Raw genomic sequence first — 24,888 nt, 5'->3', positions numbered from 1 at the left:
TAAGGCCTACAGGTAGGAACAGAGCAATTCTGACTCATCATTAGGCAGTTCCAACCTGGTGCTATTTGCCTTTCTTCACCCCATCACCAAGTTAATGGGTTGTATTAACGGTGATATTTATAGACAACAAATTGAACCCAAAAGCAGCAGCTATGCCCATCCCATTTAGAAAGGGCCTATTCACTGTGGCTTTCATGCTGGCAGTACTGCTATTTCCCTGTGGCCCTAATTCCAAAGCACTTGCCAGATGATACATTTGTTTCTTTCCCTTGCATGTAAGAAGGGTACATTGGCTCTAGGGACTGAATGAAGGGTAATAAAAGAACATAGGTGATACTGTTCCTGATATCTTGCATCCTGGTTTTTATGTCCTGTCATACTTTGAATAAAATAAAAAGTTGTTCCTATGACCTATAGAGCTCTTCATGATCTGCCTCTCCCCCATACATTTATGCATCAATTCCCATCTCTCTGCCCCTCAGTCACCTGGCTCCCACCACCATGGCCTCCTTGTAGCTCTTGAAACATACTTAGCAAGGGGCGCCTGGGTGGCTCAGTTGGTTAAGCATCTCCCTTTGGCTCAGGTATGATCTTGGAGTCCTGGGATCTAGCCCCATATGGGACTCCCTGCTCAGTAGGGAGTCTGTTTCTCCCTCTCACTCTCCTCTGTACACTCTCTCTCTCAAATAAATAAATAAAATATTTTTAGGCAGGAAGGAAGAAAGGAAGGAAGGAAGGAAGGAAGGAAGGAAGGAAGGAAGGAAGGAAGGAAGGAAGGAAGGAAGACACTTAGCATATGTCTGCCTCAGGATCTTTACACTTGCTTTTCAGATGCCAGGAACTCCTTTCCCTTATGTAGCTTCATGACTGACTCCTTCATTTAGATCTCTACTCAGATGTTAACTGAGCAAAGTGAAGTTCCCTGGCCATCCTGTCTGAAGTAGTACCTTCAGTTACTCTTTATTCCTTTATCTTTCCTTTTCTTCTTAGCACTTAGCTATTTGGCACTTTATTATAATTTGACTACATACATGCAGACACTCAAATGGAAGTTCTACGTGGTAGGGTTTTATCTGTTCACTGCTACAGCCCTGGCACCTAGGACAAAGCCAGGCCCATAATAACTGCACAACGAATAGCAATTGAATGAATAATTGTTTTGTGAGGCTAAACTAACTTTTAAGGTATAATAAAGATTTAAAAAGTTCTATGTATCTATTGTCAGCCAGCCTCGCAGGATGTTGAAACCTATAACTTCAATTTTTAAATCAGTAATTTATTGGTAAAAGAGTAACCTCTGAAAAAAATGTTCCTTCTTTTGATTTAGAAGAAAATAATTTGATACAAAAATAAGAAAGAGAGAAATAAGGAGCCTGAAAGATCTAGTAACTATTGTACCTAGTTAATGATACAGTAATTTTAAGTGAAACCAGTAGCTGGACCTCTTGCTGTTTTTGAACAACTTCTGGATCTTAAGCTTATACAGAAACATTCCAAAAAGTGCTACATTACAAGGCTCAGTGTTTCATAAATCATTACAAACACTATGAAAAAGATAGTCGGGGGTCCAGAAAAGAGACATTTTAATCTAGCATTTTATACTAGAGGAAGCAGAGCTCACAGCCCACTGGAGACCTTTATAAGTCAATGGAAAAATATAATGGCTAGAACCCACGTTCCTCCTCTGGCTGATTTTCTCCCAAAGGTGCCTCTAGTTGCTTTCTCCTCTGGGCTTTAACATTCACAAATTATCATCTCTCTTCCAGAGGGAAATTTGTATTTATCTCTGAATCTAATCCAGCATTTCCCAAATGGCATTCTACAATATTCTAATATGCAAAATGTTTATGGATGTTCTTCAAATTAATACAGAATAGGTATAAGTGTATTTTAGACCTTTAAGAGAGAAAGATAGATGGTTAGCTTCCTCAATTTAAAGGTCTATAATGTGCTAAAGACCCTGAGAAGTCATGCAATACAGAAATTGTGTATCTTTGTATAGCTCAGTACTTCTAGAAGTTCTTTGATCAAAGAAAATTAGGTTTTTCTCCCTAGAATTTCTCACAGACACAATTGACAAAATATCTCTATCCTTGTATCTATACACACACAAGATAAACACTTAGGCATTTGCCATACATTGTTTGCATATGAGCAGAAATACACAAAAAGATTACATATCATAAGTACACACTATGTTGCCTGAAGTACCATTATCTAGCTGATTGGAGCTGATTGGTACTAAGAGCTCTTACAAAATTAAAGTTGTAGTTAGCTGGCAGAAAAGAAAAATAGGGCAGCAGGTATAGCATGCATGTTATTTAATCTTTTGCCTGGCTCCTATTTTCTGGGAACTGCTTCTACCCACTTGCTCACCACCCCAATGGCTGCAGTAGGACACATCATGTCTCTATGCTCTGTGAAGTCCCTGCCCACACTGTAGTAGTGGACCGGTATGTGGGTTGGGCTCCCCATTAGCTCTGGCCAATTAATTTTGGATCCAAGACTGAAAGACCCCAAGAAAAAGAAGAACAAATGTGACATTAAGACAGAAGCTAAGACAAGAGGTGAACAAAAAAGGAGGAACTCCTGGAGAGTTCCAGCCCCTGATTCTCTACCTGAGGCCCACCTGTATCCCTGACTTGGAACTCAATGAGCTATCCCCTCAATTCAACAATACATTTTCTTCCTTCTCCTTTCTACCACTTTTTTGCTAGAATTGGTAATACACTTATCAGTCTATCAAACCTAATTACTGTGTGTGTGTGTGTGTGTGTGTGTGTGTGTGTGTGTGTGTGTGTGTGAGAGAGAGAGAGAGAGAGAGAGAGAGAGAGATAGTGAGAGAGACCAAGAGAGAGTACTAGCAGAGGGAGAGGGAGAAGCAGACTCCCCACTGAGTAGAGAGCCTGATGCAGGGCTCGATCCCAGGACCCTGGGATCATGACCCAAGCAGAAGGCAGACACTTAAATGACTGAGCCACCCAGGTGCCCCCCAAGCCTAATACTTTTAATAAGTGCTTCCAACTTGTCACACTGTCTTCCATAAGCTCTTCACACTACTCATATATTGTATCAAGCTTTGCTTCTTAAAGATCTCTCTCTCTGTAAGGACCTCTGAACCTTTTTTTCTGAGGAAAGTATTTCAGGTGATTTATCCTGTTTTAGTACACACATTATTTAGCCCTGTTAAAGCTCATTAATATAGTGGTTCCATTTCAAAAGCACAGTTCCAGATGGAAATCTATATTTTGGTTGTTGAGTGTGGAGAGTATCAGAAAGCAATAAATTATCTAACTTGATTGTAGCCATTCACCTTAAATCAATTTTAAGCAAAAGAATTGCTTCCCTGTAAATGAGGCCCACAGAAAAGAGCTCTTCAACAAGCAAATAACTTTAAAGGGTCACAATTAGGAAAGGATTCAAACTCACAAGGAATCAGAGAATTATACACTAAACTAAGGCATCAATTTCTATCAAAAAAACTACACACGCACACGCATGTACACATGCACACACATGTATTAGTGTTTCCTTTGGGGAATAATCTGGCAGTATATAAAATGTTATGTAAAGGCACATTCCCTTTGATTCTCAGTGTAACTTCTACGAAAAAGGAAAAAAATAAATATTAAGAAGTTACATCCTTAAGTATGTCGAATACTATTATTTTTAATAGTAAAAAATGGAAACAAGAAACTCATGTCCAGCTAGAAGGGAATAAAAAGGCAAATTATGTGATTGATAAATTGTTATCCAATAATTAAAGTGATGGTTGGTGAGACTATGTAGGCAACTAAAAATTATTAACTTTATACTTAAGAGTGGTCCAACCTTGTATGTATGGGATATTTACAACTTTGTAAAAGAAATGCATTTTTAAAAGTCTGAAAGAAATATTCCAATTTGCTTAGAGTGACTTATTAAATGGTCATGTAATCACTTTTTAGTATTTTAAAAATGTGATTGTATTACTTTTCTAATTTTACATTTTCTAAATGAAATAAATGTAGAAAACTATCATCCCCAAGAAACCAAATTTTGATACTAATATTCAGCCAACTTGTTTTAAAGACTCAAGAGAATCCTTAAAAAAGCATCTGCAAGAAAATGTAATTGAATCACTGATCTAGCTCGCGTATGAGTTCTAGGGAAAGTGCTATAGTAGAGAATATTAAAGCAGGATACACTGTGTTTAGGAGCTGTGCATTGAGAAAATATTTTTAAATGTTCACCAACGAAATTCCTAGGTGTGATAATACACTACTCAGGATAGACATGGGAATTAGATTATTTCCTTTTTACAATTTCCTTCTGAGAAAAAGTAAACATGCCACTTTGCATTATAAATATTAAATGTCTACTCTTTTGCATATCATTACTATATCAGACTTTGTTCATGTGCATGAGAAAGATTGAAAACAATTCCTCCAATATATAACAAATACCATCAGCAAGCCATTTTGAAAGAAATTGCTACTACTCTATGCTGTAATTGAAATTTAATGTTCCGAGGACAAACTTTGCACTCTCCCACTCCTCCTGAAAACCATTCCCCCAAATGTCATTTTTAACCTCCCTTTACGAAATGCAATTAATGGTTTTTATTTTCCCCCCATCGGCAAGGAGTCCTCTGTAGTATTTGGCAGCATTAGTAGTTTTTGAATTACTATTGTATTCCAGGCATTGTTCTGCATACTTTCAAGTATGATCTCCCTTAAGCCTTACAACATCCCTACAAAGCAGGTACTTTTGACAGTCCCATTTTTAAGATGGGGGAATGGAAGCACGCACAGGTTAAGTGGCCCAAACTAACCCAGCTAGGTAAGCTATGGCATCTGAGTTTGTGTTCAGCCAATTCTATTCGAAAGGCCATGCTCTTGTCCAACAAAGAATCCAAGTCAACATCTCCAAGCTGCTGTGCTACCTGGAGTGACTTCCTGCTGCATCATGTCCTATGTGTCCTCTGCTGCTTTCTCAGTTCTGCTGCCCATTCTTCCCTACGGATAAATAAGCCCAGGACGTGGAGTTAAAGATCATCTTCATGACAATGAAGGCTCAGTCTGTATCTGAAAGAGCACATGTAAAATACTTGCTCCGTGTTTAATAAATGATACCATTGTTATTATTCTATCATATAAGAGTAGTGCTGTATACTCTTGAAAGTGCTTCAAGGGCACCTGGGTAGCTGAGTTGGATAGGTGTCAGCCTTGAGCTCAGGTCGTGATCTCAGGGTCCTGGGATCGAGCCCCACACTGGGAGAACCAGCGGGGAGCCTGGTTCTCCCTCTCCCTCTTGCCTGGCTCATACTCTCTCTCTTTCTCAACTGAATAAATAAAATCTTAAAAAAAAAAAAAAAAAAAAAAAGAAAAGAAAAGAAAAAGAAAGTGCTTCGATACATTTTTTTGTTTGATCCTCAAACTCTACATGTTCAAGATCAAGTTTATTATATTTTCTCCCAACATTGTTGGCCTCCCTGTTCTTTCAGGTCACTACCTTCCTCTTATGCTCAAACCTGAATCATCTTGAACTCCTCTTTCCTCCTTAGTCTCCACATTTGATCTGTGGATGCTTGCTCCCACAGGTTTCACTTCCACCAAACTTTGGGGCCCCTCTCCTCCTTTCCATTTTCCCAAAAGGCAGCTAAAGCACCATTTCAAGAATATCATCCCCGTATAACTCAAAAACCTTCAACGGTTCCCTACAGCTACACATTAAGTACCAACTCCTGAGTCAAACACTCAGACTTCTTTATGTCTTCACTCTACCTTTCAGCAGTAATTCAAGCTAATCTACTATGTGTATCCTATACTCATTCACATTAGATAGCATTTATATTCCTCTTTAAGCAAAGGGGACAACTGCAGGGTTTCAGACATAAAATCACACATATTTTGTCAGTGTCAGACTTTTTTTTAATGGGTGACTTCAGAGTAATTTGACCCCAGAATCCTTTATAACATTTTGAAAATATCAGCCAAGATTATTTTATCAAAAGAAGTATATCATGAAACTAGTCTCCATGGTCAAATATACAAAATAATCCCCACATTTTAATACAAAGAACTGTTCCTTCCATTCCAAATAGCAGTAGAAAAGGGAAAGAGAAAGTTACAGAATACAGTTGGCTACTGAAGCTGTGAAAACCCTCCTTAGCTGTTCTCCCCTGTCCTAATAAAAGGGTAGGGTTCCCAAATAGGAAACGTGTGAGTCAGAAGGAATGTAATCATGACATCCGGTGAGGTATGAACAGAGTTACCCTGAATGGTGAAAGCAGTGTAAGAGTGGTGAGAACAGGTAGCATGTTTTTTCTTAGGCTTTGATTTGTTTAATAACGTACTCAGATGAATCATCTTTAAGCCTAATTTTGGTAATACTATTTAAATTCTACACTTTTAAAGAAGTAAAAATTACCTTATTCTCAATGTTAAACGCCTGTTTTACCACACAACCAAGGCACCAAAGTGCCCCCTGGTGGCCGACTATCATTATTGCAGGTTCATACATAACCCCTTTGAGGGTTCTCCAATATTATTATCCTTTGCTTAGTCTGGAGAGACTCTACTGCCTATATCGTGCTGTTTCAGGGGTCTATTAGTTCTAATTTTCTACCTACCTTTTAAAAATCCCTTGCCGCCTAGCCAATGCCTAATATTCTTCTGGTAGTGCTTTATTGCTTTGTCACAAGAGCATGGGGAGAGAGAGAACGCTATGTGTCATTTGTACCTTGATGTAAACAGGTTACTCCACGCGTGAAGGAGCTCGTGACTCTTCGCTGAGAAGTATTTGGACAGCAGAGATACATTCTAAGGCCTTCGAATGGAAGAAGGTATTGCTGGCAAAAGCGAGGGAGAGGCACAAAATGGAGCAACTAGAGACACCAAAGATAAATTTTGTCCATCTTTGTGTTTCCTTTGGTTAAATCATAGTCAGCTTTGGGAAGGAATAGCTTTAGAGCAAGCAAAGATATTTTGGTGAAAAATGACAAAGAGCCTTAACCTGAGCATAGGCACTTGGACAGATGGGAGTTAGGAGAGAAACCATCCCTCCTGGGTGCCTCTGTACTTCACCTCCACTACTGTCAGCAGTAGTAAACTATTCTGCAACGTGTCCTGGGAAATGTGTTTAACCTAGTTCTCAGCACATGGCACTAAGATTTTTTTGCTTATTTGCCTCAGGCTCAGAAGAGCTACATGACCTGGTTACAGTTTAACACAAGCCATTGACTAAGTGATTTCTCTAATTTCCTTAGGGGGAGAAAAACCTTATAATAAAAATCAGATCCTAAGAATCCCAATCTAATGTTAATACTGGGAAGATCTCTGTTATACTCAACAACTGGTTTGGGAGATCTGCGAGTGATGCTTGTTTTCTAAGGAAAAGGAGGATTGGGCCAGGAAGGCCAAGCCGTAGGATTTTATCCTTTCACATCCCAGATTCTAGCACTGACTCAGCTATGCAGACGCCCAAATCCCAAAAGATGCTTATACATCATACTGATTAATTCCAGGAGAGAAAAAAGGTGAATGTAGCCAATGATTGCCTTATCTTTTCCTAGATCAAAACTGGAAGAAATCCAATACTTCCCCATATCATAGGGTGCTGAGAGACTCAGCACAGTATTCATGTGCCCCTCTACAGCATCATAGGAGGATGTGCAATCTCAGACAATAGTTCCCTTTTTCAAAGAAATTCTACAAACTTTCTGAATCGTAACTCTTCATTGGACTTCCAAAATAATCTTTAAGAGATTGTTTGCAAACAGGAAATAACATGGAATTACACCTCATTGTCTCCTAAACCATCTCTTCTACTTGACATGGACAGTCATTTTGTTTTCCAGAAGTGGAAATCTATCTTTCTCAGTCTGACAAGACTGTTACTCCTTGAAGCTGTCTTGTCCAACACAATAGCCAGTAGTCACAGGTATCCATTGAGCTTTTGAAATGTGCCTAACATGAATTGAGATATGCTATATGTGTAAAATACACAACAGAATTTTTTAAAGATGTATTTATTTATTCATGAGAGACATAGAGAAAGAGAGGCAGAGACACAGGCAGAGGGAGAAGCAGGCTCCATGCAGGGAGGCGGATGTGGGACTGGATCCCAGATCCCAGGATCATGCCCTGAGCTGAAGGCAGACACTCAACCACTGAACCACCCAGGTGTTCCATACACAACAGATTTTGAAGCTTTACTAAGAAAAAAAAATAATATAAAAATATCTCATTTGTTTTCTCACCTTGTTTACATGTTGAAATATTTTGAATATATTGAGATAAGTAGGATATATTACTAAAATTAAGTACACATGTTTCTATGTTTTTAATTTGGCTACTAGATCACTGAAAATTACATATGTAATTTTATTTCTACCATGAGGCTCAACTCTTGTTGCATTAGGATCGCTCAGAACTCTTGAAAACTCCAGAACACCCAAATCAGTATACCTGAGGTTAGGGCTCAAGATGGATATTTTTTTTTTTGAAAGCTTCCAAGGTGATGTTAATATACAGCCAACATGGAGAGCTACAGCTCTATGTTCTGAAATTCTATGATTCTAAGACTCTCATGACTACTCATGCAGGTTAAAAGTTCAGAGTTGTTTTTTTCCTTATTCTGTATAATCAACTTTGTCTGTGCTGATCTATTTCTCCCTAAAGAAACAATGAGATGTTTTTCCAGCCATGCAAGTTAGAACTTTGTTTGTTTTATTTTTTAATGAAGTTCACATGAATCCAATACACAGCCAGGGCTGGGGAAAAGATGCATTGAACTTGGGATTTTAAGGTTGATGAGTAACATATAATCTTTCCTGAGGCTTCTTCTTACACTTGCCTTTTTCTTCATGGAAGCACCTGCTTTGTTCCTAATAACAAGGAATGCATTCACAGCACTTCCAGACTCGAATGTGCCTGAGAATCATAGGGGATCTGGTTCAAATGCAGATACTGATTCAGTAGGTCTGGGCGGGCTGGAATCCTGCATTTCTAACAGATGTCCAGGTAAGGCCCAGGCTGCTGGCTAATAGGCCACCTCGTGAGAAGCAAGGCATCAAGGCTTAGGGAATTAACTACATTTCACCTGGTGGGCAGGGCTTGTGCAGTTGCCCAGTCACACACAAGAAGTGGACAGCGTATTGACTCTGTTTTCTACAGCGTGCACAATGTTAAATGACATTTGCCCTGATTTGACCACTGAAGCATGGTGATGTGAGCACCTATGTTCTGTCTCTATAAATAGGAGCATCCTGAGAGAGAGATCACGTCTTCATCCCATCCATGAGACTTAACTCCCCCTCGGCCTTCTTCCTTCCGTCCTCAGGGTTGGAGGAGGAGCCTGTGGGCTTGGAGAGGGTGTTCCAGTAGGACTAACTTCATGTGTCTCCAGATCTCTGGGCATCCAATGACATGGGTTGAGATGGGAGTCCCAGGAAGCCCAAACTGCTCTCTGCTCTCTAGCCCCTTTGCCACCACTATCTGCCTTGGGTCCCCTAGGACTACTCACATCAGGTTTCTTATCCCTGACTGAATCTGTGGCCACAGAAGCAGGCTCCTGGGTGGTCCCATGTCTCCAATTTTCTATTCCCCAGAAGGCTCTGCACATCTCATTCTGGCTCCATCTTCCAATAGCAGAGCCCTCCAGTGTGCCCTCTGGCCCCACAGTCCTTCTCTAGCAAAGTCAATCCTGAATGCTGCTTTCACTTAGGACCTCCTGAGGGCACTCCTCCCCTGTAGCACCCTCATGCAGCAGCCATGTTCACCCCTCATCCTTCCCAGCCCTGGCGGTGAGATGGGTGTCCTCCCTGACCCCCCAAATCCTGCCTCTACACCACTTCCCTCCTTCCTTGCTGGAGCTCCCCAGCGTTTTCTCTTATGCCATCACCTTACAGCCCTCACTACCTCACTTCATTGCGTGGCCCTCTCCTGGACTCCTCAGGCCCTCTGTGTGATTACTTCAGCTCCCGGCTCACTGTCCCTCCCTTTTGTACTACTTCTCTCCCTATTCTTGGTGATTTCAACACACAGAGATAGAGCATCCAACCGTCTCTCCTCTTAGTCACTTGAACTCCCCTTCCCCAGTCATCTCACTTGACCTCTTGCCTGGGCCCACCCTTCCCAAGGATCTATCTCCCAAACCAATAATTTCAACATCTCTGACTTAGTCAAGGTAGGATCAATACTTTGTAAACCATAAAATCAAATGAATAAGCACACTTTAAGTTTATTTATGGCTCATGGTATGCCACCCCGTAGCAGTTGGATGGAGAGCCTTCCACATGACAGTTTGGAGACCCAGGGTGGTTCCAACGGTTCCAACTCCCAACTTGAGGTGCAGCCTCATCTTGGCTGCATTCTTAGCATCCAACTGGCTGTCAGAATTGAGGGAGGGTTTGGGATTGCACGGTGGGGGCTAGGGGAGGTTGTGGGCCAGATCTAGAAATGGGCACATCACTTCCACCGCCATTCCATTTGCCAAAAGTAATTACTAGTCATATCTAACTGCAAGGAGGAATTAAAAAGGTAGTCCAGCCATGGGTGGTGGTGAACAACCACCCCACCATCCACATGCTCATTTTCATCCATCCCAGTCTCTGACTACTCACTTTCTAACCCTCCTATTCACTCCACTGGATGCCCCAACTACAACAAGCCTTCAGTCACTGGGACCATGGATCCCACTACCTCTTGCCATCCCTTGTCCTCTTCCCTGTTTCACCTGCTTAAATTATCTGGTCAATTATCGTAATGTTCCTTTGCTCCTTCTAGCTTCATCACTTGGCAAAATCTCAGCCCTAGTTAAATCCAGCAAACTGTGTCTGTACCTGAATGGCTAAATGTGGCTAGGGAAAAAGCTCAGCCACACTCCCTGATCCCCCTTCAAGTTCACGGTGATGAACATCTGTGAGCTGTTGCTGCTGCCAGGCAACCATGTTTGTTCCCATTCTCTCAGACTACTGTATAATAGCCATTCTCCCTGGCCTCCAATACCTTCTCTGCCATCCTCAATTTCAGATGATGACCGTTCTCTCTATTTCACTAAGAAAATTGAAGCCATCAGAAAAAAAAAAAAAAAAGCAGAATCCACAGATCCACAGATTCAGCCACTATCCCCCACTGGCATCGGTCTGCATGTGTGCTGCCTTCCCACCTAATACAGAGATGGCCCATCCAGGCACACACCTCCCACCTGTGCTCTAGATCCATCCCTTCCCACCCACTCAAGGACATTCCCCCAGCAACTCCCTGCTCTTTCCTTGGCATCAGGAATCCTTCCTTTCCTTATTCTTTTCATCATCACACGAAAGTGCTATGATCATTCCCATTAAAAAAGAAAAAAACAACAAAAATCTTCTCAGGGCATTAATTCTACTCAGCTCACTGCCATTCTTCTATTCTGTCTCCAAGCTGGATTTAACCTGCTCTGCATGGCAGACCAACTCTGTCCCGGTAATTCATGTCCCCCCCCTCATGAAACCCAAGGGGCACTTCTCAGTCCTCTACCCTGAACCACAAGCAGCACCTGGCCCAGTGTCCTCTCACCTCACCAGGCCTTCTTCATCATTATCCTTTACTGGCTCCTCAGTGTCTCCCAGAACTCTTAAGGAGCCCCAGAGCTCAGTCCATGCATTTTGTCCATTCTCTGTCTACACTCACCAGTGTCCCCAAGCCATTCCTGGCATTAACACCATCTATAGGGATGCCTGGGTGGCTCAGTGGTTGAGTGTCTGCCTTCAGCTCAGGGTGTGATCCCGGTCCTGGGATCAAGTCCCACATTGGGCTCGCTACAAAGAGCCTGCTTCTCCCTCTTCCTATGTCTATGTTCCTGCCTCTCTCTGTGTGTCTCTCATGAATAAATAAATAAAATCTTTAAAAAAAAATAAACACTACCTATACACTGATGGCTCCCCACATGTACCCCTCCATCCCAGATACTCTTCCTAACTCCACGTCCAAGGCCTCCTAGACATCTCCACTTGGCGGACTCAAAGCAAACTCCAGTATTCCTCCCCAAACTGGCTTCACTCACAGTCTTCCCAACTTGGAAGCAACTCTAGTTTTTTAGTTGCTCAGGCAAAAACAAACAAAAGACAAAACAAAACAAAAAACTCAAAGAACAAAATTTTATAAAGACTTTGAGTCAGTAATTCCATTCTTTCTCTTACACCCAATTCAACCTGTCAGGAAACCCTGCCAAATCTTTCCTCTAAAATATATCCATTTCTCACCATTTCTACTGCTGCCATTTTAGTTCAAAGTGCCAAGAGTCTCCCCTGGATTCTTACAGAAGCTTCCTCATTTGTTTCCTCCTTTGTGCCTTGACTCTCCTACAGTCTATTCTCAATGCTGCAACCAAAGTGATCCTGTTATAACATAAGCCCTCTCCTCCCCCATCCTGACCCCCCAGGGGCTCTCTGTCTCACTCAGTGTAACAAAGTCCTGCAAAGTCCTACAAGACCTGACATAATCTGGCCATTTTTTCCCTTCAACCCCATCTCCCATTGATCAACCCCTGTCACTTCACTGAGACTGCCCTGGCCTCTTTGGTGTTCTTCAGATATACCCTGTGTGCCTCAGGGCTTTTGCACTGGCTGGTTCCTCTTCCTGGAATGTTCTTGTCCCAGATACCCACATAGTAAAACTCCCTCATCTTCTTCAAGGACTTGCTCAATGCATCTCCTTAACTGTTTTATATAAAATACCTTAAAATAGCATTTTATCACATTCTAACATTTTATGATTTACTTACTATGTTTACTTTTTACCGCTTCTCTCTCCTCATTAGAATGTGAGCTCAAAGAGAGAAGGGATTTTTATCTAGTTGTATATCCTAACACCTAGAGCAGTGCTCAATAAATATTTCCTGAATGAAATCAATCATATCTCCATGGTGTTTAGCCCAGTAGGCACTTAATAAATTTTTATTGCACAAGCAACTTAAATCATTCTACAACCTTTATTTTAGAAAGGTTCCACTTTATTTGAGAATGTCTAAAGCTGTCCAGCAGGAAGTCATTTTAAAATATAGATAAACTGGAAAAGTACATGGAAGAGTTATCTCATGCAAATGAAGTACTGGCAGTCCCATCTTTCACACCTTCACATTTGTTGTTCCAGGCATTTAAAGCTGACTAATTAGCACCAAGACCTCAATCTTGTGCCTTTCATCTAGCCATTTGCTAGGATCGATGTCCAACATAAACACTATCATCCTTTACCTGTTTTTCATGTCTCTGTTTCCCTAACCATCTCCTGGTTGAGTTCACTTACACCCACACCTAATAACAAAGAAAAAAAGGAGAAAGGATGGGAAAGAAGACAGGATAGTGTCAGCAGAGAAAGAGGTGAATAAAAAAGCCACCTACCCCATCTTGTTGCTTATATAAATCAAACCAATCATGCTCAACTCTGCTTGAGTTTTATGATCACCTGTAAGCTTTCTTGCTTGATTTTTTTTTTTGAGAGATAGAGAGTTGCACGAGCAGGGGGAGCAGGGTGGGGGGACAGAGACAGAGGGAGAGGAAGGGAGAGAATCGCAAGCAGACTCCACACTGAGAGCAGAGCCCTATATGGGACTCCATTTCACAACCCAGCGATCATGACCTGAGTCAAAACCAAGAGTTGGACGCTTAACTGACTGAGCCACCCAGGTGCCCCCACCTATAAGCTTTCTAAAACCACAGATGCTTGGAACCCACTGTAGACTTGCTCAGTCAGAGTCCCCAACAGTCAGGTCCAGGTGTGTGTGTATTGCTAAAGCTAACCGTAGACTATTCTGATGTGCAGCCAGGTTTGAGCACTACCAAATGAGGTACTTCGCATTATATCATTTCATCTTCAAACAGCCACAGAAAGTAGGTATTTTGATCTTCATTTTTTAGATGAGGAAGCCAAGTCTCAGAGGCTAAAAATTTGTCCAAGGTCATACAGTTATGAAGTGACAGAAAAAAGGTTCAAATTCAAGCCTTCCTAGCAATACACCAAGCCTGAGGCTACACATATTATGCGCTTGCTTTTTCATTCATTCACAAAGTATGTATTTATTTATTTATTTATTTATTTTTAATTTTGTATATTTTTTATTGGAGTTCGTTTGCCAACATATAGCATAACATCCAGTGCTCATCCCGTCAAGTGCCCCCCTCAGTCCCCATCACCCAGTCACCCCACCCCCCCCACCTCCCCTTCCACTGCCCCTTGTTCATTTCCCTGAGTTAGGAGTCTCTCATGTTCTGTCATCCTCACTGATATTTCCCACTCATTTTCTCTCCTTTCCCCTTTATTCCCTTTCACTGTTTTTTATATTCCCCAAATGAATGAGACCATATAATGTTTGTGCTTCTCCAATTGACTTAATTCATTCAGCATAATACCCTCCAGTTCCATCCTCGTTGAAGCAAATGGTGGGTATTTGTCATTTCTAATGGCTGAGTAATATTCCATTGTATACATAGACCACAGCTTCTTTATCCACTCATCTTTGGACGGACACCGAGGCTCCTTCCACAGCTTGGCTATTGTGGACATTGCTGCTATAAACATTGAGGTGCAGGTGTCCCAGCATTCCACTGCATCTGTATCTTTGGGGTAAATCCCCAGCCATGCAATTGCTGGGTTGTAGGGCAGATCTATTTTTAACACTTTGAGGAACCTCCACACAGTTTTCTTTTTTTTTTTTTTCACACAGTTTTCCAGAGTGGCTGTACCAGTTCACATTCCCACCAACAGTGCAAGAGGGTTCCCCTTTCTCCACATCCTCTCCAATATTTGTTGTTTCCTGTCTTGTTAGTTTTCCCCATTCTCACTGGTGTGAGGTGGTATCTCATTGTAGTTTTGATTTGTATTTCCCTGATGGCAAGGGATGCAGAGCATTTTCTCATGTACTTGTTGGCCATGTCTATGTCTTCTTTGGTGAAATTACTGTTCATGTCTTTTGCCCATTTCATGACTGGATTGTTTGTTTCTTTGGTGTTGAGTTTAATAAGTTCTTTATAGATCTTGGAAACTAGTCCTTTATCTGATACGTCATTTGCAAATATCTTCTCCCATTCTGTAGGTTGTCTTTTAGTTTTGTTGACTGTGCAGAAGCTTTTTATCTTGATGAAATCCCAATAATTCATTTTCACTTTTGTTTCCCTTGCCTTCATAGATATATCTTGCAAGAAGTTTCTGTGGCCAAGTTCAAAAAGGGTGTTGCCTGTGTTCTCCTATAGGACTTTGATGGATTCTTGTCTCACATTTAGATCTTTCATCCATTTTGAGTTTATCTTTGTGTATGGTGTAAGAGAATGGTCCAGTTTCATTCTTCTGCATGTGGCTGTCTAATTTTCCCAGCACCATTCATTGAAGAGACTGTCCTTTTTCCAGTGGATGGTCTTTCCTGCTTTGTCGAATATTAGTTGACCATAGAGTTGAGGGCCCAATTTCTGGGTTCTCTATTCTGTTCCATTGATCTATGTGTCTGTTTTTGTGCCAGTACCACACTGTCTTGATGACCACAGCTTTGTAATACAACCTGAAATCTGGCATTGTGATGCCCCCAGCTATGGTTTTCTTTTTCAATATTCCCCTGGTTATTCAGGATCTTTTCTGATTCCACACAAATCTTAAGATGGTTTGTTCCAACTCTCTGAAGAAAGTCCATGGTATTTTGATAGGGATTGCATTAAATGTGTAAATTGTCCTGGGTAGCATTGACATTTTCACAATATTAATTCTTCCAATCCATGAACATGGAATATTTCTTTCATCTCTTTGTGTCTTCCTCAATTTCTTGCAGAAGTGTTCTGAGTTTTTAGGGTATAGATCCTTTACCTCTTTGGTTAGGTTTATTCCTAGGTATCTTATGCCTTTGGGTGCAACTGTAAATGGGATTGACTCCTTAATTTCTCTTTCTTCAGTCTCATTGCTAGTGTATAGAAATGCCACTGATTTCTGGGCATTGATTTTGTATCCTGCCACATTGCCAGATTGCTGTATGAGTTCTAGCAATCTTGGGGTGGAGTCTTTTGGGTTTTCTAGGTACAGTATCACGTCATCTGCAAAGAGGGAGAGTTTGACTTCTTCTTTGCCAATTTGAATGCCTTTTATTTCTTTTTGTTGCCTGATTGCTGAGGCTAGGACTTCTAGTGCTGTGTTGAATAGCAGTGGTGAGAGTGGACATCCCTGTCGTGTTCCTGATCTTAGGGGAAAGGCTCCCAGTGTTTTCCCATTGACAATGATATTTGCTGTGAGCTTTTCGTATATGGCTTTTAAGATGTTGAGGAATGTTCCCTCTATCCTTACACTCTGAAGAGTTTTGATCTGGAATGGATGCTGTATTTTGTCAAATGCTTTCTCTGCATCTATTGAGAGGATCATATGGTTCTTGTTTTTTCTCTTGTTGATATGATCTATCATGTTGATTGCTTTGAGCGTTGAACCAGCTTGCATCCCAGGGATAAATCCGTGTTGGTCATGGTGAATAATCTTCTTAATGTACTGTTGGATCCAACTGGCTAGTATCTTGTTGAGAATTTTTGCATCTGTGTTCATCGGGGGTATTGGTCTATAATTTTCCTTTTTGATGGGATCTTTGGTTTTGGAATTAAGGTAATGTTGGCCTCATAGAACGAATTTGGAAGTATTCCATCTCTTTCTATCTTGCGGAACAGCTTTAGTAGAATAGGTATTGTTTCTTCTTTAAATGTTTGATAGAATTCCCCTGGGAAGCAATCTGGCCCTGGACTTTTGTGTTTTGGGAGGTTTTTGATGACTGCTTCAATTTCCTCACTGGTTATTGGCCTGTTCAGGTTTTCTATTTCTTCCTGTTCCAGTTTTGGTAGTTTGTGATTTTCCAGAAATGTGTCCATTTCTTCTAGATTGTCTAATTTATTGTCATATAGCTGCTCATAATATGTTTTTATAATCGTTTGTATTTCCTTGGTATTGGTAGTGATCTCTGCTTTTTCATTTGTGGTTTTATTAATTAGAGTCTTTTCTCTTTTGTTTTTAATAAGGCTGACTAATGGCTTATCTATCTTATTAAGTCTTTCAAAGAACCAAATCCTGGTTTTGTTGATCTGTTCTACAGTCTTCTGGTCTCTATTTCATTGAATTCTGCTCTAATCTTTATTAACTCTCTTCTTCTGTTGGGTGTAGGTTTTATTTGCTGTTCTTTCTTCAGTTCCTTTAGGTGCAAGGTTAGCTTGTGCATTTGAGTTTTTTCCAATTTTTTTAGGGATGCTTGTATTGTGGTGTATTTCCCTCTCAGGACTGCTTTTGCTATATCCCAAAGATTTTGAATGGTTGTATCTTCATTCTCAGTAGTTTCCATGAATCTTTTTAATTCTTCTCTAGTTTCCTGGTTGACCCTTTCATCTTTTAGCAGGATGGTCTTTAACCTCCACGTGTTTGAATTTCTTCCAAATTTCTTCTTGTGATTTAGTTCCAGTTTCAAAGTATTATGGTCTGGGTATCATTATGGTCTGAAAATATGCAGGAAACAATCCCAATCCTTCGGTATCAGTTGAGACTTGATTTGTGACCCAGTATGTGGTCTATTCTGGAGAAAGTTCCATGTGCACTTCAGAAGAATGTGTATTCAGTTGTGTTTGGATGTAAAGTTCTGTAAATATCTGTGAAATCCATTTGGTCCAGTGTATCATTTAAAGCTCTTGTTTCTTTGGAGATGTTGTGTTTAGAAGACCTGTCAATTGTAGAAAGCGCTACATTCAAGTCACCAAGAATAAGTGTATTATTATCTAAGTTTGTCTTAACTTTGGTTATTAATTGATTGATATACTTGGCAGCTCCCACATTAGGAGCATAAATATTCATGATTGTTAGGTCCTCTTGTTGGATAGATCCTTTAAGTATGATATAGTGTCCCTCTTCATCCCTTACTACGGTCTTTGGGATAACTTTATTTATCTGATATGAGGATGGCTACCCCTGCTTTCTTTTGAGGACCATTTGAATGGTAAATGGTTCTCCAACCTTTCATTTTCAGGCTGTAGGTGTCCTTATGTCTAAAATGAGTCTTTTGTTGACAGCAAATAGATGGGTCTCACTTTTTTATCCAGTCTGAAATGCTGCGTCTTTTGATGGGATCATTAAGCCCATTCATGTTTAGAGTTACTATTGAAAGATATGAATTTAGTGTCATCATAATACCTATTCATTCCCTGTTTTTGTGGCTTATTTCTTTGGGCTTCCTCTTTCTTTTACAGAGTACCCCTTAATATTTCTTGCAGAGCTGGTTTGGTGATCACATATTCTTTCAGTATCTGCCTATCTTGGAAGCTCTTTATCTCTCCTTCTATCCTGAATGAGAGAGAGCCTTGCTGGATAGAGTATTCCTGGCTGCATGTTCTTCTCATTTAGGACCCTGAATATATCCTGCCAGCCTTTTCTGGCCTGCCAGGTCTCTGTGGAGAGGTCTGCAGTTAATCTAATATTTCTCCCCATATAAGTTAGGGATCTCTTGTCTCTTGCTGCTTTAAGGATTTTCTCTTTATCTTTGGAATTTGCAAGTTTCACTATGAAATGTCGAGGTGTTGAATGGTTTTTATTGATTTCAGGGGGGAACCTCTCTATCTCCTGGATCTGAATGCCTGTTTCCCTCCCCAAATTAGGGAAGTTCTCAGCTATGATTTGTTCAAATATGCTTTCTGGTCCTCTGTCACTTTCAGTGCCCTCCGGAACCCAAGTAAATGTAAATTTTTTTCCTTCTGAGGCTGTAATTTATTTCCCTTAACCTTTCCTCATGGTCTTTTAATTGTTTTCCTCTTTTTTCCTCAGCTTCCTTCCTTGCCATCAATTTGTCTTCTTTGTCACTCACTTGTTCTTCTACCTCATTAACCCTCCTCATTAGGACCTCCAGTTTGGATTGCATCTCATTTAACTGGTTTTTAATTTCAACCTGATTAGATCTAAATCCTGCAGTCATGAAGTCTCTTGAATCCTTTATGCTTTCTTCCTGAGCCACCAGTAGTTTTATAATTGTGCTTCTGAATTGGTTTTCTGACATTGAATTGTAATCCAAATTCTGTAACTCTGTGGCAGAGAGGACTGTTTTTAATTCTTTCTTTTGTGGTGAGTTCTTCTTTCTAGTCATTTTGCTCAGTGTAGAGTGGCTAAAAACGAGTTGTACTTGTTAGAAATGCAAACTCTTCTCTCTTTAGTGTTCCACTTTCAATCTGAGGTTGAATTCGTAGGTTTTCAGGATGATTTGAAAGTTATCTAGGTAAGTTGATGAGGACAGGTGACTTGGGGACCCTACTCCTCTGCCATCTTGCCCCGCCCCCATTCACAAAGTATTTCTTGAGTAGCCACCAAGAACTAAAAACTAGCAAGCTGAGCAGTCATAGCACCTTCATGAAAGTTATGGTAGAGCAAGAAACAAGTCAACTCACACTCATGCTTCCATTCTTGTATCTAAACATTTGTTATAATGACCATTTACTCCTCCAAGTATTCAACAAATATTTATTCACAAGTATATACATGGTGAGTACTTTGAAGAAAAATAGATGGACTCAACCTGAGAGATTTACCTGTGAGGGGCTGCTTCAAAAGGTTTTGCTGCAGTGGACTCCCTACACTGGGTCTATCAGATGGGAAGGAGCCAGCTATGAGAACAATGACAAGGGATGCCTGGGTGGCTTAGTGGTTTGGCGCCTGCCTTTGGCCCAGGGTATGATCCTGGAGTCCCAGGATGGAGTCACACATTGGGCTCCCTGCGTGGAGCCTGCTTCTCCCTCTGCCTATGTCTTTGCCCTCCTCTCTCTCTGCCTCTCTCTCTGTCTCTCATGAATAAATAAATAAAATCTTTAAAAAAACAGAGAGAGAACAATGACAAGAAGGGCAACAGAGGAAGAAGGGGATAGGATAGATGGATCTGTAGGGCAGAAAGGAGCTCCAAGGGACAGCAGCAAGATGACTGGCAGGCACATGGCTAGTGTCAGCATGTAGCTTTCTGAAGGAAAAACAAGTGCAATATACATATTTTATGAACAGATACTAAATTTAAGCCAACTGGCTCACACAAAGCCACAGATACTGATATAGAGCAACAGGAAAGAAAAACAGCAAGGCAGGAGGAAGGCAGAAACAAAGTCCTGGACCATTTCAGACTCTTCATGCAAAAAGCAGACACTTGAACGGCACTCTCTAAATTGTGTTCTGCAAGGCATATCATTCATCTTTTCAACAAATGTCTAGTACGTGCCTATGTGGTGACATGCTCTTCTAGACTCTGGGGGCCCAGTGGCAAATAAGAAAACTCTCTTTCCCTCCTCTCTCATCACTGAACACATTCTGACTGTCTGGTTGGGATTTTTTCTTCCTTATCTTGCCAGATGCCTCTTTGGGAGTCTTTAAATACAAAATGGGAAGCAGAGGAGGGCAAGAGAGGCAGAGATGAAGCTAGAAGAAGATACTCCCCTCCTTCTGCCCACCAAGGATTTTTAAGAAAGAGATAATGTTGCAGTGTGTGAGGAAAACAAACAGCAGAGAAAAGCAAGTTTTAAGAAATAGGAAGAAATAACAGAGCTAACGTGCATTGCATTCTTATTATATACCTGGCAATATTTCAAACATTCACATGTATCATCTCATTTAAAACCTCATGATGATGCTCTGAGGCAGAAACTATAATCCATTTTACAGATGAGAAAACTGAAATGCAAAGAAGCTGAGTAACTTGCCCAGGATTACACAGCTGGTTGGTGGCCAGACTGGGATTTGGACCTTGTTGGGGTGGCCCCAGGGCTCATGTTCTTTTCCATTCCACTGTACCTCATCTTGACACAAACTTCTCTTGACCAGCAAAGCCCTTTATGTATTCACATAATGTAAAACTAAAAACTGTTTTTCTGATTTTCTTCTCTTTCAAACTTTCCATGAGACGATAGAGCATAGACTCAAAAAAAACTGCACAAAGTGTACATATAATGGATTTGTATAAAGGTGAACACCTTAGCAACCACCATCCCCAAGTCAAGAAATAGAACTTTGCCAGCCACCCTGAAAGCCCTTGAAGTGTCCCATGCTGGTCCATGTGGCTTCTTCACAAATGTACCTCCTATCCTAACTTTTATAGGAATCCTATCCTTGTGTTACTTTGCAGTTTTATCACATAAGCATTTGTCCCTAGATGCTATAGTATCTAGATATATGCTATAGTAAAGCATTACCCATTTGTAAATTTGACATGTCTCTTAAGTCTTTTATATTCCATAGGTTCCTTCCTCCATCTCTTTCTTTTGCCTGCAACTACTCTGGAAGTTTGGCTCATAGTCCTCCTACCTTCAGGACTTTGCTGATTATACATGCATGGGGTAGTTCACCATGTTCCTCTGTCCTACAAATGAGCAGTTGGATCCAGAGGACTGTTCAGTCCTCGGTTTAATCTTTTGCAAGATTTTGGTTTTGATTTGTTCTCTCCTCAAGAGCCCCTGTGATGTCTGCGTGTCTCTCTTTTTGTGATAGTAACAGCTGTTGATGTTATACTAATTCAGAGGGGGTGCAGAATGGCAATATTCTACTTCTAGCATTTCTTTTCTACTGATGAATCCATCTGTCAGAACACTTTTATAGATATATGCTTTCCCTCATCTACTATTTGGTTACTTGGTGATACCATTCACCTAGGAAAAGCAGAATAAATGATTCTATCCCTTCATCTATCAATTTTCACAAAAATAACTGGTTTCCTATCATACTCCAAAGGGGATCAATTTTTTTAAACTATCATTATGAAGTCATGGATTTAAAGTTATTTGATGGTTTGGGGAGTCTGGGTTGCTCAGTTGGTTAAGCATCTGACTCTTGGTTTTGGCTCAGATCATGATCTCAGGCTAATGAGATCAAGCCCTGTATCAGGTTCCACACTCAGCAGGAGTCTGCTTGAATATTCTCTCCCTCTGCCCCTTCCCATGCTCCTGCTATCTTGCTCTCTCTAAAATAAATAAATAAATTTTTAAAAATGAATGAATAAATAATTTGATGGGTTCCAAATAATGATAATTATTATCTGTTTTAAAGCTCAAAATTTCCCCTCCTTGGCCACCAGAAGTCTCTTCAAGTTGGCTCCAGAGTGTTTTTTACATAATCCTGGTGATCTTTGATAGCTTCTTCATGCTCTAGTATGACAAGATGTTCCAGACACATGTCCTTCATTTCCCACCCCAAACCTGGAAGTAGCTATTTCTCTAGATTCCTTTACGGGAAAGTGATAGTTCAAGACTACAATCTGGGCACTAGGGATGCTCACTTACCAGATGATCATTGTTTCCAGGTCTTTTCAGTGAGCAGAGCTTGGAAACATGCGTGCATACACACATATATACATACACATACACATACTTTGAGTTTGTTAGACTCAATAAAAGGGTACTCTGGTAATATTGCACATTTTGTCCCTCGTCTTATTTGCCTAGACTCCCCACTCAGTATAGCCCACTGAGAAGCTATTGGTATGAAGCCCATTTCAGTATTTTGGGGGCTGTGGGGACAAAGAAAATAGTTGTTCTTCAACTCGAGTTTAGGGATCCAGCTCCCATTTCAATACTTTTTTCTCTCTCATATATTCATTCAGAAAAATCTCTGCTCATCCATACTATCCTTTGAAGTCTATTTATATTTTCCAAATGTCAAAATTGCATCAGATAATCCTTTTGGAGGACTGTTTCAGATGTAATTTGTTGCAGAAAAGAAGAGGAAATGTTATCCTGGAGGCCAGACCACCTGCACTTTGCTCTAGCTCTGTGAGTTTGCTAGTTGCAAGTCAAACCGAAGAATGAGCTGCACAGATTGCTAACAACACCTCTTCTTACAAAGGAAATTAACAAAAAGATGGCTCTGAATCCAAATTTGGCTTAAGCTCTGAACTATAGAAGGACAAGTACAAGGGACTTTTGAGAGGCACTAGATTAAGAAAGGATTTAATATATAATGAAAAGTATAAAAATAGGATGGCATATGCAAAAGAGTCAAGGGCAAATATTCAGTTACTGTCATATTCCCAAAAGAGAAAATGGAAAACATTTGCTTTAATACTTCTGTGATCATGAACACAGGTCCAATGTTTCAAGTAGTGCATGGCATAATACATGTGAAAGTCCTTTCTATGCTGCAATACACTATGCAAATGAGCTAACTATATTATTATTAAATATCATTTAATTAAATTGAAAGATTCTTTCAAAATTATCTTGACCAAGTCTATGTGTCTCTACATGTCGTTTTCAAATGAAAGGCAAAGGAACATTAGAACATCAGGCTGCCTGGCTCTGAGTGCCTGCAGGGAGGCCAACAATATGACTCTGTGATCATCATTATCTTCATAAAAAGAAAGATCTAGAGGTTGAAACAGGGCCAACCTCCCAGGCTTCCCACTGACAAAAAGCACAAAGTCAAAAATCTTCCTATGCTCACAAGTCCACACACGCCTTTCATTATTTACCAGAACTCAGGCCACAGGGCATTCAGATAGAGGTGCCATGTCTCAGGAAAAGTTCCAGAAAGTCCACTGCCCTGAGGCAGGGTGTTGGGGGCCTGAGCACAATGAAGGGGAAGGCATGTGTGTCATTTCAGGGAAACTGAAAATGAATGAGAGTTTTTGAGAGGCAAACCAAGTGAAGGAATGTAGATCTCCTGTGGGCCTCTAATTATGCAGGTTTATATGTGGGAATCTTAGTCACAATAGAGGTAAATGAAAGTTATCCTATCAAAGAGATGATTCTTCTTAAGAGGGGACAGAACGATGAGGTATCTGCAAAATAAGCAGGGGTTGCTATAATTATCTTTATGGATTAAGTTGGAATAATATCTTTAAAGATGCTTCAAAAATTATTTTCTCTAGATCTGTATCTCTCTAATCTCTGGACCTGTATGGCCTCTGTTTTCCAATTCGCATAGATCTACTCTTCAAGTTACGTTAACCACTCCCACCCTCTGCACCATACAATGAGTGAATTTGTTCTAGGGCTATTAAGAAAGAATTGGCAAATGTACTGCCCCGAAATAGGAAGTTTAATTATTCCAGTTATACAATTTATTCAGTTTTCCTCTGCTGTGAACAGAATAGCAAATGAGATGGTCAAACTGAAATCTCTGACTGATAAAACAGATCCCTTTCTTTTCCCAAATAGAATGTTATGATTGGAGATAAGCACATCAACAAATGCCTAAATTTTAAAATACAAATTTCAGAGATAAGTTGCCTCAACCCAACTACAGCCTTCTCAATCTCTTTCAATCTCTCTCTCTCCTTTTCTCCCTCTCACCCACCTACTCTTCAATTCAATTCAGTTCAGTGTTCTAGGAATATTCAAATTCCTTCTCTAGAAAAGACCATGAATATACTATCTGGGGTATCATCATTGGTATGCAGAGCTCCCATGTCCTAGCTCCAGTAGGATCAGGCCCTTAAATCCCCAGAGAATGGGGATTTTATCACTTCAGAAGAACCGTATCTCTCTGAGGAAGCACCAGTGTAGAGGCTTCCGGGCCTCAGAATTCTTTGTCTTCTCAGTCTAGGATCAGAATCCATATCCAGCCTTTTTCCTCAGCTCTCCACTTACGTCCCTGGCACCTCAACTTCTGGCTCCCTGCACCTCTGACCTGGTTCCAAATTGGCCAATCCTTCCTCAGCGTCCATGTCAGTGGCCATCAGGAATGATTGTCTATTTCTGACTCCAGAGCCCTGCTCTTGGGTCTCAGAGCTCCCAGTCCATCCACTCTTTCCTGCCTACTCCTGCCTCTTGACCATGAAAACCCTGTCTGCTCAGCTCTAGAAAGATTCAACCCTTGCAATTCTAACAGGAATTAATGCACTGGATTGTAGTAGCCACCTCTTTTTGGAGGGTACTATTTTTAAAGCTATTTCACAGTTATGATGCCA

General features: G+C 40.6%; 1 long non-coding RNA gene across 1 annotated transcript in view; it reads left to right on the top strand.

Annotated features, from left to right (window-relative positions):
* The first annotated feature begins 10,068 nt into the window (after positions 1–10,068).
* Positions 10,069–24,888, top strand: part of LOC144320080 (uncharacterized) — a 30,776-nt gene continuing 15,956 nt past the window's right edge. Inside the window, exon 1 of the long non-coding RNA XR_013385663.1 lies at positions 10,069–10,170. This is a non-coding gene — a long non-coding RNA (uncharacterized LOC144320080). The remainder of the gene's footprint in view (positions 10,171–24,888) is intronic.

This window comes from Canis aureus, chromosome 9 (assembly GCF_053574225.1).
Source record: "Canis aureus isolate CA01 chromosome 9, VMU_Caureus_v.1.0, whole genome shotgun sequence".
NCBI classification, from domain to species: domain Eukaryota; kingdom Metazoa; phylum Chordata; class Mammalia; order Carnivora; family Canidae; genus Canis; species Canis aureus.
Note: the sequence above shows the minus strand (reverse complement) of the source record. Positions and strands in the feature narration are given on the sequence as shown.